The following is a 12,290-nucleotide window of genomic DNA, read 5'->3' as shown; positions in this document are numbered from 1 at the left end:
GCATCTTGTTCGTTGTGATCATAATTACATATATAATTTCTGGCCTCACGAAGGAGAAAGCATCGCTCAAGCTTGGGGGATGCTTAATTCAATGTTATATTCATGCCCCAATCATGACCTCTCTCGTGAGATGATTATTCAGAATTTTTATGCTCGGCTTTCTCTTGATAATCGCAACCTGTTCGATACTTCCTATGCTAGTTCTTATATGCTGAAGACTATTGATTTCAAATGGGACTTATTGGAAAGAATTAAATGCAACTCTGAAGATTGGGGTTCCGACGATGGTAAGGAGTCAGGTACGACACCTAAGTTCGATTGTGTTAAATATTTTATGGTACCGATGCTTTTCGTGGATTTAGCGCTAAGTATGGACTCGACTCTGAGATAGTAGCTACTTTTTGTGAATATTTTGCTACTCATGTTGATCTCCCTAAAGAGAAGTGGTTTAAATATAATCCTCCTGTTGAAGTGAAAGTAGTTGCACCTATTACAGTCGAAGAAAAGACTATTACCTATAGTGATCCTATTGTTCCTACTGCTTATGTTAAAAAACCTCCTTTTCCTGTTAGGATAAAGGATCATGCTAAAGCTTCGACTGTTGTTCGTAAGAGTAATACCAGGACTTATACACCTCCTGAGCAAATTAATGTTGAACCTAGTATTGCTATGGTTAAAGATCTCTTGGATGAGGACTTAGATGGGCATGTTATTTCTTTCTTGGGGGAGACTGCTAATATTGCTAGACCTGATACTGAGACACGTAGACCTGTCGTAGGCATGCATGTTAATTCTGTTAAAATAGGAGATCATTGTTATCATGGCTTATGTGATATGGGTACTAGTGCTAGTGCGATACCTTATGATCTTTATAAAGAAATTATGCACGACATTGCACCTGTTGAATTAGAAGACACTGATGTTACTATTAAGCTTGCTAATAGGGATACCATTAAACCTATTGGGATTGTTAGAGATGTTGAATTTTTGTGTGGGAAGGTTAAATACCCTGCTGATTTTCTTGTTCTTGGTTCCCCACAAGATGATTTTTGTCCCATTATTTTTGGTAGACCCTTCTTGAATACTGCTAGTGCTAAGATTAATTGTGAAAAGAATATTGTCACTGTTGTCATAGATGGTATGTCTCATGAGTTTAATTTCGCTAAGTTTAGTGGACAACCTCGTGAAAGGGAACCACCTAGTAAGGATGAGATTCTTGGTCTTGCTTCCATTGTTGTTCCTTCAACTGATCCGTTAGAACAATATTTGCTAGACCATGAAAACGATATGTTTATTAAGGAAAGGTAAGAAATAGATGAAGTGTTCCTTAAACAGGAACCTATGCTGAAACATAACCTTCCCGTTGAAATTCTTGGGGATCCCCCTCCACCCAAGGGTGATCCTGTGTTTGAACTCAAACCATTACCTGATAATCTTAAGTATGCTTATCTTGATGAAAAAGAAATATATCATGTTATTATTAGTGCTAACCTTTCAGAAAAAGAAGAAGAAAGATTATTGAAAACTCTGAAGAAGCACCGAGCAGCTATTGGATATACTCTGGATGATCTTAAGGGCATTAGTCCCACATTATGTCAACACAAGATTTCAGTAGAGAAAGATGCCAAACCAGTTAGAGATCCTCAAAGACGATTAAATTCCAAGATGAAGGAAGTGGTAGGAAAGGAGATACTAAAGCTCCTTGAGGCAGGTATTATTTGTTCCGTTCCTGATAGTGAATGGGTAAGCCCTGTCCATTGTGTCCCTAAAAAGGGAGGTATTACCGTCGTTCCTAATGATAAAGATGAATTGACCCCGCAAAGAATTATTACAGGTAATAGGATGGTAATTGATTTCCGTAAGTTAAATAAAGATACTAAGAAAGATCATTACCCTTTACCTTTTATTGATCAAATGCTAGAAAGGCTATCCAAACACACACATTTTTGCTTTCTAGATGGTTATTCTGGTTTCTCTCAGATACCTGTGTCAGCAAAGGATCAATCTAAAACTACTTTTACTTGCCCTTTTGGTACTTTTGCTTATAGATGTATGCCTTTTGGTTTATGTAATGCACATGCTACCTTTCAAAGATGCATGATGGCTATATTCTCTGATTTTTGTGAAAAGATTTGTGAGGTATTCATGGATGACTTCTCCATCTATGGATCTTATTTTGATGATTGTTTGAGCAACCTTGATCGAGTTTTGCAGAGATGCGAAGAAACTAGTCTCGTCCTGAATTGGGAAAAGTGTCACTTTATGGTTAAGGAAGGCATTGTATTGGGGCACAAGATCTTTGAGAGAGGTATTGAAGTTGATAAAGCCAAAGTAGATGCTATTGAAAAGATGCCATGTCCCAAGGACATAAAAGGTATAAGAAGTTTCCTTGGTCATGCCGGTTTTTATAGGAGGTTCATTAAGGACTTTTCTAAAATCTCTAGGGCTCTGACTAATTTATTGCAAAAAGATATTCCTTTTGTCTTTGATGACGATTGTGTAGAAGCGTTTGAAGTGCTTAAGAAAGCTTTGATCACTGCACCAATTGTTCAGCCACCTGATTGGAATTTACCTTTTGAAATTATGTGCGATGCTAGTGATTATGATATAGGTTTTATTTTAGGGCAAAGAGTTGATAAGAAATTGAATGTTATCCAGTATGCTAGTAAGACTCTTGATACTGCCCAGAGAAATTATGCTACTACTGAAAAAGAGTTCTTAGCAGTTGTGTTTCCACGTGATAAGTTCAGACCTTATATTGTTGATTCCAAAGTTACTATTCACACCGATCATGCTGCTATTAAATATCTTATGGAAAAGAAAGATGCTAAGCCTAGACTCATTAGATGGGTTCTCTTGCTCCAAGAATTTGACTTGCATATTATTGATAGAAAGGGAGCTGAGAACCCCATTGCAGATAACCTGTCTAGGTTAGAGAATGTTCTTGATGACCCACTGCCTATTAATGATAGCTTTCCTGATGAACAATTAGCGGCCGTCAATGCTTCTCGTACTGCTCCTTGTTATGCTGATTATGCTAATTACATAGTTGCTAAATTTATACCGCCTAGTTTCACATACTAGCAAAAGAAAAAGTTATTTTATGATTTAAGACATTACTTCTCGGATGATCCACACCTTTATAAAGAAGGAGTAGATGGTGTTATTAGATGTTGTGTGCCTGAGTATGAACAGGAACAGATTCTACATAAGTGTCACTCTGAATCTTATGGAGGACACCACGCTGGAGATAGAACTGCACACAAGGTACTACAATCCGGTTTTTACTGGCCTACTCTCTTTAAAGATGCTCGTAAGTTTGTCTTATCTTCTGATGAATGTCAAAGAATAGGTAACATTAGTAGACGTCAAGAAATGCCTATGAATTATTCTCTTGTTATTGAACCGTTTGATGTTTGGGGCTTTGATTATATGTGACCTTTTCCTGCCTCTAATGGTTATACACATATTTTAGTTGTTGTTGATTACGTTACAAAGTGGGTAAAAGCTATTCCAACTAGTAGTGCTGATCATAACACTTCTATTAAAAATACTTAAAGAAGTTATTTTTATGAGGTTTGGAGTCCCTAGATATCTTATGACTGATGGTGGTTCACATTTCATTCATGGTGCTTTCCATAAGATGCTTGCTAAGTATGATGTCAATCATAGAATAGCATCTCCTCATCATCCGCAATCTAGTGGTCAAGTAGAGTTGAGCACTAGAGAGCTCAAATTAATTTTTTCAAAAGACTGTGAATAGATCTAGAAAGAATTGGTCCAAAAAACTTGTTGATGCATTATGGGCCTATAGAACTGCATAACAAAATCCTATGGGTATGTCTCCTTATAAGATGGTTTATGGAAAAGCGTGTCATTTACCTCTTGAACTTGAACATAAAGCATATTGGGCTATTAAAGAGCTCAATTATGACTTCAAACTTGCCGGTGAGAAGAGGTTATTTGATATTAGCTCACTTGATGAATGGAGAACCCAAGCCTATGAGAATGCCAAGCTTTTCAAAGAAAAATTCAAACGCTGGCATGATAAGAGGATACAAAAGCGTGAGTTTAATGTAGGAGATTATGTGTTATTATTCAACTCTCATTTAAGATCTTTTGCAAGAAAACTTCTCTCAAAATGGGAAGGTCCCTACGTTATCGAGGAGGTCTATCACTCTGGTGCCATAAAAATCAACAACTTCGAAGGCACAAATCCGAGGGTGGTAAACGGTCAAAGAATTAAACACTATATTTCAGGTAATCCTATCAATGTTGAAACTAATATTATTGAAACCGTAACCCCTGAGGGATACATAAGGGATACTTTCCAGAACGTTCTAGACTCCGAAAAGGCATAGGTATGTGGTACGGTAAGTAAATCGACTCCAAAACAACTCCAATAGAAATTTTTATCAGTTTTGGAATATTTAAGAATTTTAGGAAGAAAGAAGTAGTCCAAAAGGGACACGAGGCTCCCACGAGAGTGGAGGGCGCCCCCCCTTGTAGGGCGCGCCCCCCTGTCTCGTGGGCACCTCGTGTGCCTCCTGGACTCCGTTTTCTTGCATGTTATGTATTTTGGTCGGTAAAAATTCGTTATATATACTCCCGAAGGTTTTGACCACCGTATCACGCAAATATCCTTTGTTTTCATTTCGAGTTGTTTCCGTTTCCGATCTAGAGCATCATGGCGTCTCCAAGAGCTCCCAAGGACAAGTTTTTCGAGAGGGCTATCAACCCCTATATCGCGGAGGTACTGCAACACCCTCAAACCATTGAGATGCGTGAGGGGGTGCTGCACATCCGCGATGTGGAGGGACCAAGGCGTACAGGGAGCATGGAGACAAAGCTTGAAGCCGTGGAGCAGGAAGTTTTCAAGTGTCAAGGGATGGTGGAGCGAGGACTCAACGCCAACCAGATGATCATCACGGAGTTCACCAACAACCACAAGCTAGATGCTAAAGTCATTTAGGAGACCATCTTCAAGCTTCAAGAGAAAATCGAGCACCTCCAAGCCCAGATCTATGACCTGCAAAACCAGAACTGTGAGTATGAATATAGATTCAAGCGATTGAGTTTGGCTGCAGATTTAAGGATCCCGGAGACTCGATCATCCTTTTATGATGGAGAGCCTATGCCTTGGAAGACGAACGACAAGCCTACATCATCAACAACTCCTACTTCACCACCTCCAAGGAAATAATCACATGGGTATGGGCACTCCCCTTAGCAACTACCAAGCTTGGGGGAGGTGCCCCGGTATCGTATCACCATCACACTCCTATCTTTACCGCTTTATTTAGTTTGATCCTTTTAGTAGTATCTTGATCAAGTAGTTTCGAGTTTTGCATTGTGATCTCTTTATGTATTCGAGTCCGTGAGCTATCTATAATAAAGATTAGTGTTGAGTCAAGGGCTTTGCTATGTGTTATGATTTTGAGAAAGTAGAAAGAATAAAAGTGTTCATATTGATCTTATGGATAGTGATAACTTCACACATAGAAAGTATGAGGCATAAAAAATTGTTGAGAGTTGATGAACGCAGCCTTGGTCATCGTTGCAATTAATAGGAAGTGATAATGAAAGAGGGGTTCACATATAAATATATTATCTTGGAAACCTTTTATGATTGTGAAGCACTCATTAAGTATGACATGCTAAAAGAGTTGATGTTGGACAAGGAAGACAACGTAATGGTTTATGTTTTCCGACATCTCAGTTAAAGTATATTGTCATTGACCTTCCAAACATGTTGAGCTTGCCTTTCCCCCTCATGCTAGCCAAATTCCTTGCACCAAGTAGAGATACTACTTGTACTTCCAAATATCCTTAAACCCAATTTTCCCATGAGAGTCCACCATACCTACCTATGGATTGAGTAAGATCCTTCAAGTAAGTTGTCATCGGTGCAAGCAATAAAAATTGCTCTCTAATTATGTATGACTTATTAGTGCGAAGAAAATAAGCTTTGTACGAACTCGTTGTGGAAGTAATAAAAGCGACAGACTGCATAATAAAGGTCCACATACAAGGGGCAATATAAAGTGACGTTCTTTTGCATTAAGATTTTATGCATCAACTCTAAACGCGCATGACAACCTCTGCTTCCCTCTGCGAAGGGCCTATCTTTTACCTTATATTTTTATTTTATGCTTGAGTCAAGGTGATCCTCACCTTTCCCTTTTTCATTTTATCCTCTGGCAAGCTCCTCGTGTTTGAAAGATCAGGATATATATATCCAATTGGATGTAAGTTAGCATGGGCTATTATTGTTGACATCACCTAAAGGTGAATACATTGGGAGGCAACACAATAAGCCCCTATCTTTCTCAATGTCCGGCTGAAACTCTATAACCACAAGTATTGCGTGAGTGTTAGCAATTGTAGAAGACTACGAGATAGTTGAGTATTTGAGCTTGCTGAAAAGCTCTTTTATTGACTCTTCGTGATGTTACGATAAATTGTAATTGCTTCAATGATTGAGATTATAGTTTGTTAGTTCCCAATGAAGTTTTTGAACCATACTTGACATTGTGAATTGCTTGTTACTTGAGCATAGGAAATCATATGACAAAATATATATATGTTAGTGTTATTAGAATGATCATGATGCCCTCATGTCCGTATTTTATTTTTATCGACACCACTATCTCTAAACATGTGGACATATTTTTCGATTTCGGCTTCTGCTTGAGGACAAGCAAGGTCTAAGCTTGGGGGAGTTGATACGTCCATTTTGCATCATGCTTTTATATCAATATTTATTGCATTATGGGCTGTTATTACACATTATATCTCAATACTTATGGCTATTCTCTCTTATTTTACAAGGTTTACCATGAAGAGGGGGAATGCCGGCAGCTGGAATCCTAGCTGGAAAAGGAGCAAACGTTGGAAACCTATTCCGCATAGCTCCAAAAGTCCTGAAACTCCGCGAAACAACTTTTTGGAATTAATAAGAATTTCTGAGCGAAAGAAATAGGCCAGGGGGCCCACACCCTGTCCAGGAGACAGGGGGCATGCCCCCCTATAGGGCGCGCCCCCTATCTCCTGGGCCCCCTGGTGGGCCTCCGGCGTCCATCTTCTACTATATCATCACTTTTACCCTGGAAAAAATTGTGGGCACGCTTACGGGATGAAACTCCGCCGCCACGAGGCGGAACCTTGGCGGAATCAATCTAGGGCTCTGGCGGAGCTGTTCTGCCGGGGACACTTCCCTCCGGGAGGGGGAAATTATCACCAACGTCACCACCAACGATCCTCTCACCAGGAGGGGGCCAATCTCCATCAACATCTTCACCAGCACCATCTCCTCTCAAAACCCTAGTTCATCTCTTGTATCCAATCTTGTATCAAAACCACAAATTGGTACCTGTGGGTTGCTAGTAGTGTTGATTACTCCTTGTAGTTGATGCTAATTGGTTTACTTGGTGGAAGATCATATGTTCAGATCCTTTATGCATATTATTACTCCTTTGATTATGAACATGAATATGCTTTGTGAGTAGTTACGTTTGTTCTTGAGGACATGGGAGAAATCTGGCTATTAGTAGTCATGTGAATTTGGTATTCGTTCGATATTTTGATGAGATGTATGTTGTCTTTTCCTCTAGTGGTGTTATGTGAACGTCAACTACTTGACACTTCACCATTATTTGGGCCTAGAGGAAGGCATGGGGAAGTAATAAGTAGATGATGGGTTGCTAGAGTGACAGAATCTTAAACCCTAGTTTATGCGTTGCTTCGTTAGGGGTTGATATGGATCCATATGTTTAATGTTGTGGTTAGGTTTACCTTAATACTCCTTTTGTAGTTGCGGATGCTTGCAATAGGGGTTAATCATAAGTGGGATGCTTGTCCAAGTTAGGGCAGTACCCAAGTACCGGTCCACCCACATATCAAATTATCAAAGTACCGAACGCGAATTATATGAACGTGATAAAAACTAGCTTGACGATAATTCCCAATGTGTCCTCGGGAGCTCCTTTATTATTATTAGAAATTGTCCAAGATTATCCTTTGCTACATAAAGGATTGGGCCACCTTGCTGCACTTTATTTACTTTATTTACTTGTTGCTCATTACTAAGTATCTTATCACAAAACTATCTATTACCTTCAATTTCAGTGCTTGTAGAGAAAACCTTAATGAAAACCGCTTATCATTTCCTTCTGCTCCTTGTTGGGTTTGACAGTCTTACTTATCGAAAGGACTACGATAGATCCCCTACACTTGTGGGTCATCACCCGGCTAGATCCAGGGCGATTGGATCCGGTCTTCGATTCGGCAGGAGGATCTGGACGAGCTGGCGGAGTCTGGGCGAATCGCCAAGGGAGCGGCAAGGTTGCCAGAGGGGGAGATGAATCCCCAGCCTCGACCGGGTGAGTGCGTTCTGCTCGCCACCCACGTCGACCGCGGTTTTTCGCTTCCTCCGCATCCTTTCTTCCGGGGGTTCTTGAACTTTTTCGGTGATCAACTCCACCATTTTTCTCCTAACACCATCACGTATCTGGCCGCCTTTGTGTCGATGTTTGAAAATTTCTTGGGGTGTCGACTGCACTGGGGTCTTTTCAAACACATCTTCACCATCCGATCCCAGACGGTCAAGAAGGCGAAGTCGAGTGACTCAAAGACCAATGTTATCCAGATGTGTGGGGGTTTAGGCATCCAGAAGAGGCATAGGAGCTCTTTCCCCGCTATGACTCTCCCTGAATCAGTTAGAGGCTGGCAGTCGACCTGGTTCTATTGTCAGGACCAGGCAACTCCACGTCAGTCGACAGGCCTCCCTCACTTCACATTCGACCGTGTCCAAACTCCTTCTCCACTCAAAGTGACTGCGGCCGAGAACGTGGAGACGAAGATGCTGGTAGAGAAAGTGGTTCAGCTTATCAATGAGGGTGTTACCGGCCTGGATTTGCTGGAAGTGTTCCTCAGTCGACGTATCCAGCCTCTCCAGGACCGTGATCATCCCATGTGGCTGTACTCTGGATCTGAAGACACCGCTCGGGTCCATCCAGAGGAAATGTCATCCGAGACTGTGGCCATGTGGTTGAGGAGCATCACAGGCAACCAGGACAACCCCAGGGGATCCAGGCGAGTTATTCCTTTCAGAGACAACAATCCACCCGACGAGGTATGTCTTTTTGTTCGGACTGCTTGGCGCATAAGTTCTGACTGCATTCGATGTCGACTGATTTTTGCTTGACTTCTCATCTTGTAGGTCTTCACTGAAATGTACTCAATCCCAACGGTGAACAAGCCCTAGAGCAGGGCCAGGAGGAGGAGGCCAGTGCAGACGAGAGCGGCGAATGGGAGTCTTTGGATGGAGAGGATGAGGAGGAGAGTGAGGAGTCGGACGACGGGGAAGAGGTCGACTCGCCGCCGCGTTCTGAGCGCCAATCCAAGCAGCATCACGACCCGGCGGACGGGCGTGGGAAGAACGTGGCTCCGAGTACTCACGCTCAGAAGCGCACTCGAACGTCGACTCTGGAACCGACAGAGAAGACCGCCAAGCAGCTCAAAGTTGCCCCTCCCAAGACTCGGAAGACTTTGCCGCAGATCAAGATGGACATCCCAGTGGAGTTCGTTTGACCGAGTTACGTTTAGTCGAGTGGGTAGTCAATCGGCTGAAAATTTGATACTTCTCTCTTTCTGTAGCCCCGTAAGAGATCGTTGTTCTCCCTGACGACGAGGAAGAAGAAGCGCCTCTACATGAGAGGAGGAAGAAGAGTGGAGGGTCTGGCAGGAGGAGGCTTGAAATCCAAGTCCCTCAGTCAACACCGGCACTTGAGGCGGTGGTCGAACATTCCGAAGGGCCGGTTCGGACCAACGTCACATTCGCCAACCCGCTGACGACTGATCGTCCGTCAGGATTGACTGCACAGACTCCTGCTGCACCATTGCAGCTCCACTCGTCCGACCCGGTAACTGCTTCGACCACCTTGGAACCATCACTTTCGCTACGTATCAAACTCCAGATTACTCGCCGGGCGCCGCTAGGGAAGCTCTTCGTCAGGTGAACCTTGTCATGGAGCAGGTGAAAGTGATGCATGAGGCTAGCCAGGTAGCTTACAACTCCAGCACTGCTCTTCAGACCAATGTTTGCCTTTATATCTTTATATCTGATCACCCACTGGGGTGTTCCTTTGTCTAGAATTTAGGAAATCTTCAACTCCGCTCGCCTTGAGCTGAGTCCCAGCAAACTGTTCGAACCAGTGGGGGAACGCCGAGTGCACCCACTGGTGTAGTCCCTGAGACCATGGTCGACTGCTGGCAGTCGACTGAGGTCTAATGGTGTATCCTCTTGCTCTTTTTTTTGAACTCACGCTGAGTAGGCCTTGCTGAGTATTGATCTGATCGAGTGGGGGCACGCTAAGTGCACCCACTGGGTGTAGTCCCCAAGACTACTGTTGAATATTTGATTCGGCAGTAGTCTTAGAGTAATTCTTCTCCATCAATGTCGCTTATTTCTGTCAAATGACATGTCTGTCTTTCTGGCTGCAGAAGTCTTGTGATCTTGGAGCTCGGCTCACCGAATTAAAGAAGAAGCATATCAGTGTTGAACTTTACCTTGAACTCGCGAAGAAGAATCTCAAGACTGCTCAGGAAGAAACGGCCATCATGGGAGGTAAACATTCGACTGTTTTGTCTGCTTTGTAGCTCACACTTCGCACTGGTTTTTCTTTCAGTCTCTTTGAACCGAGTGATTTCACACAAGCAGATGTCTGTAGTGAAAATCGCCAACTTCAGTATCATCTGAAGAGTGTTGTTTCTTTAGAGAGGATGAAGGAGGCTTTGGAGAAAAAGGATCTGGTAGCTGCTTAGAAGGAAGCACGTGAGAAGACGAAGCTTGCGGACCAGAACCTGGCTTCAGTCGGTAAATTGGAGGAGGAGAACGCGAAGCTGAAGACTGCCATCTCGAACGCTAATCGAGAAGTCGAGCAGCTGAGGAAGGACAAGGAGAATCTGACCACTGAAGTCGGCGGTCTCAGGACCAAGACAGACAAGCTAGAGTCCTATCTGGAGCAACTCGTCACGAAACTTGTTCTGAAGCTTGAAGGTATGATCGTTCGACTGTAGTTAATTTGTCACCAACTAAACTTTGTTGTCATGCTGTCGACTCATCATTTTTTGCAATGGGATAGAACTGTGTCAGGACTTCGAAGCTGAAACTGGGTGGGTCGAGGCGGGTCTCGACCCCATCAATTATCCTGTGAAAGATGATGTTGCAATGAATCTGCTGTGATTGGAGTCGCGCTTGGATGGTGCAGTTGCTTATCTGGCTCGACTGAAGGCGGCGATGACCCAAATGGATGCCGAACTCTAGCCTCAGGCGGAGCTATCTCAAGACCTCGAGTCCCTAATGACTCGACTTAGTCAGATTCCAGGCCGAGTGCAAGAGTGGAAGAAATCTTCCGGTCACTATGGTGCTAATGTCGCCTTGTCATTGGTCCGAGTGCACTGCAAGGAGGCTAAGGAAGACAAGCTGGCAGCTCTCAAAGTAGCGAATACTAAGAAGCACTCCTTCCAGACCTTCATGGATACCTTCCTCGAGGTAGCCACACGCATTGCCGACAGCATCGACCTCGACAGCTTCTGCGATCCGGTCAGTCCTTCTCCCGCCGAGTGATTAAAAAATATTATGCTTCACCTTTATTTTCCTCAGAATGCCGAGTGATTTTGTAACCATTAAAACTCCTTTGGGCCTGGTGCATGAGTACTTTTAATCTGCAGTTAGGAACCTCTGGATTTATCTTTGAATATGTTGGGTTTATCCTCGAGTGAAATCTGTTCTTCACTTGGATCGGTTTCTCATCGTTTGATGCAGGTGCTGAATAAGGATCAGCAGTTGACCCATTGGATGAGCCTTTGGCAACATTGATCAGCTCATCAGCGAGGTACTCAACAATGGTCTTGACGTTCCTGTCATCAGCGAGGGGCCAATCGTTGGGTGCATACAATCTCGTCCTTCTTCTTGACGGTGTAGCCCCCGGGTGGGGGGGTGTGGTCGACCTGCAGCCCCGCTCACCACTCAGTAGGATTTTCAAACTTAGGCGAGTGCTGCACTGCAGCTAAGCCCTCGAGTGGGAGGGCTGCTCACCACTCGGTAGGATTTTTCAAACTTAGGCGAGCATTGGACTGCAGCTAAGCCCCCGAGTGGGAGGGCTGCTCACCACTCGGTAGGATTTTTCAAACTTAGGCGAGCACTAGGCTGCAGCTAAGCCCCCGAGTGGGAGGGCTGCTCACTACTCGGTAGGATTTTTCAAACTTAGGCAAGCATTGGACTGCAG

Source organism: Triticum aestivum, chromosome 4B (genome assembly GCF_018294505.1).
Source record: "Triticum aestivum cultivar Chinese Spring chromosome 4B, IWGSC CS RefSeq v2.1, whole genome shotgun sequence".
Taxonomy (NCBI): domain Eukaryota; kingdom Viridiplantae; phylum Streptophyta; class Magnoliopsida; order Poales; family Poaceae; genus Triticum; species Triticum aestivum.
Note: the sequence above shows the minus strand (reverse complement) of the source record.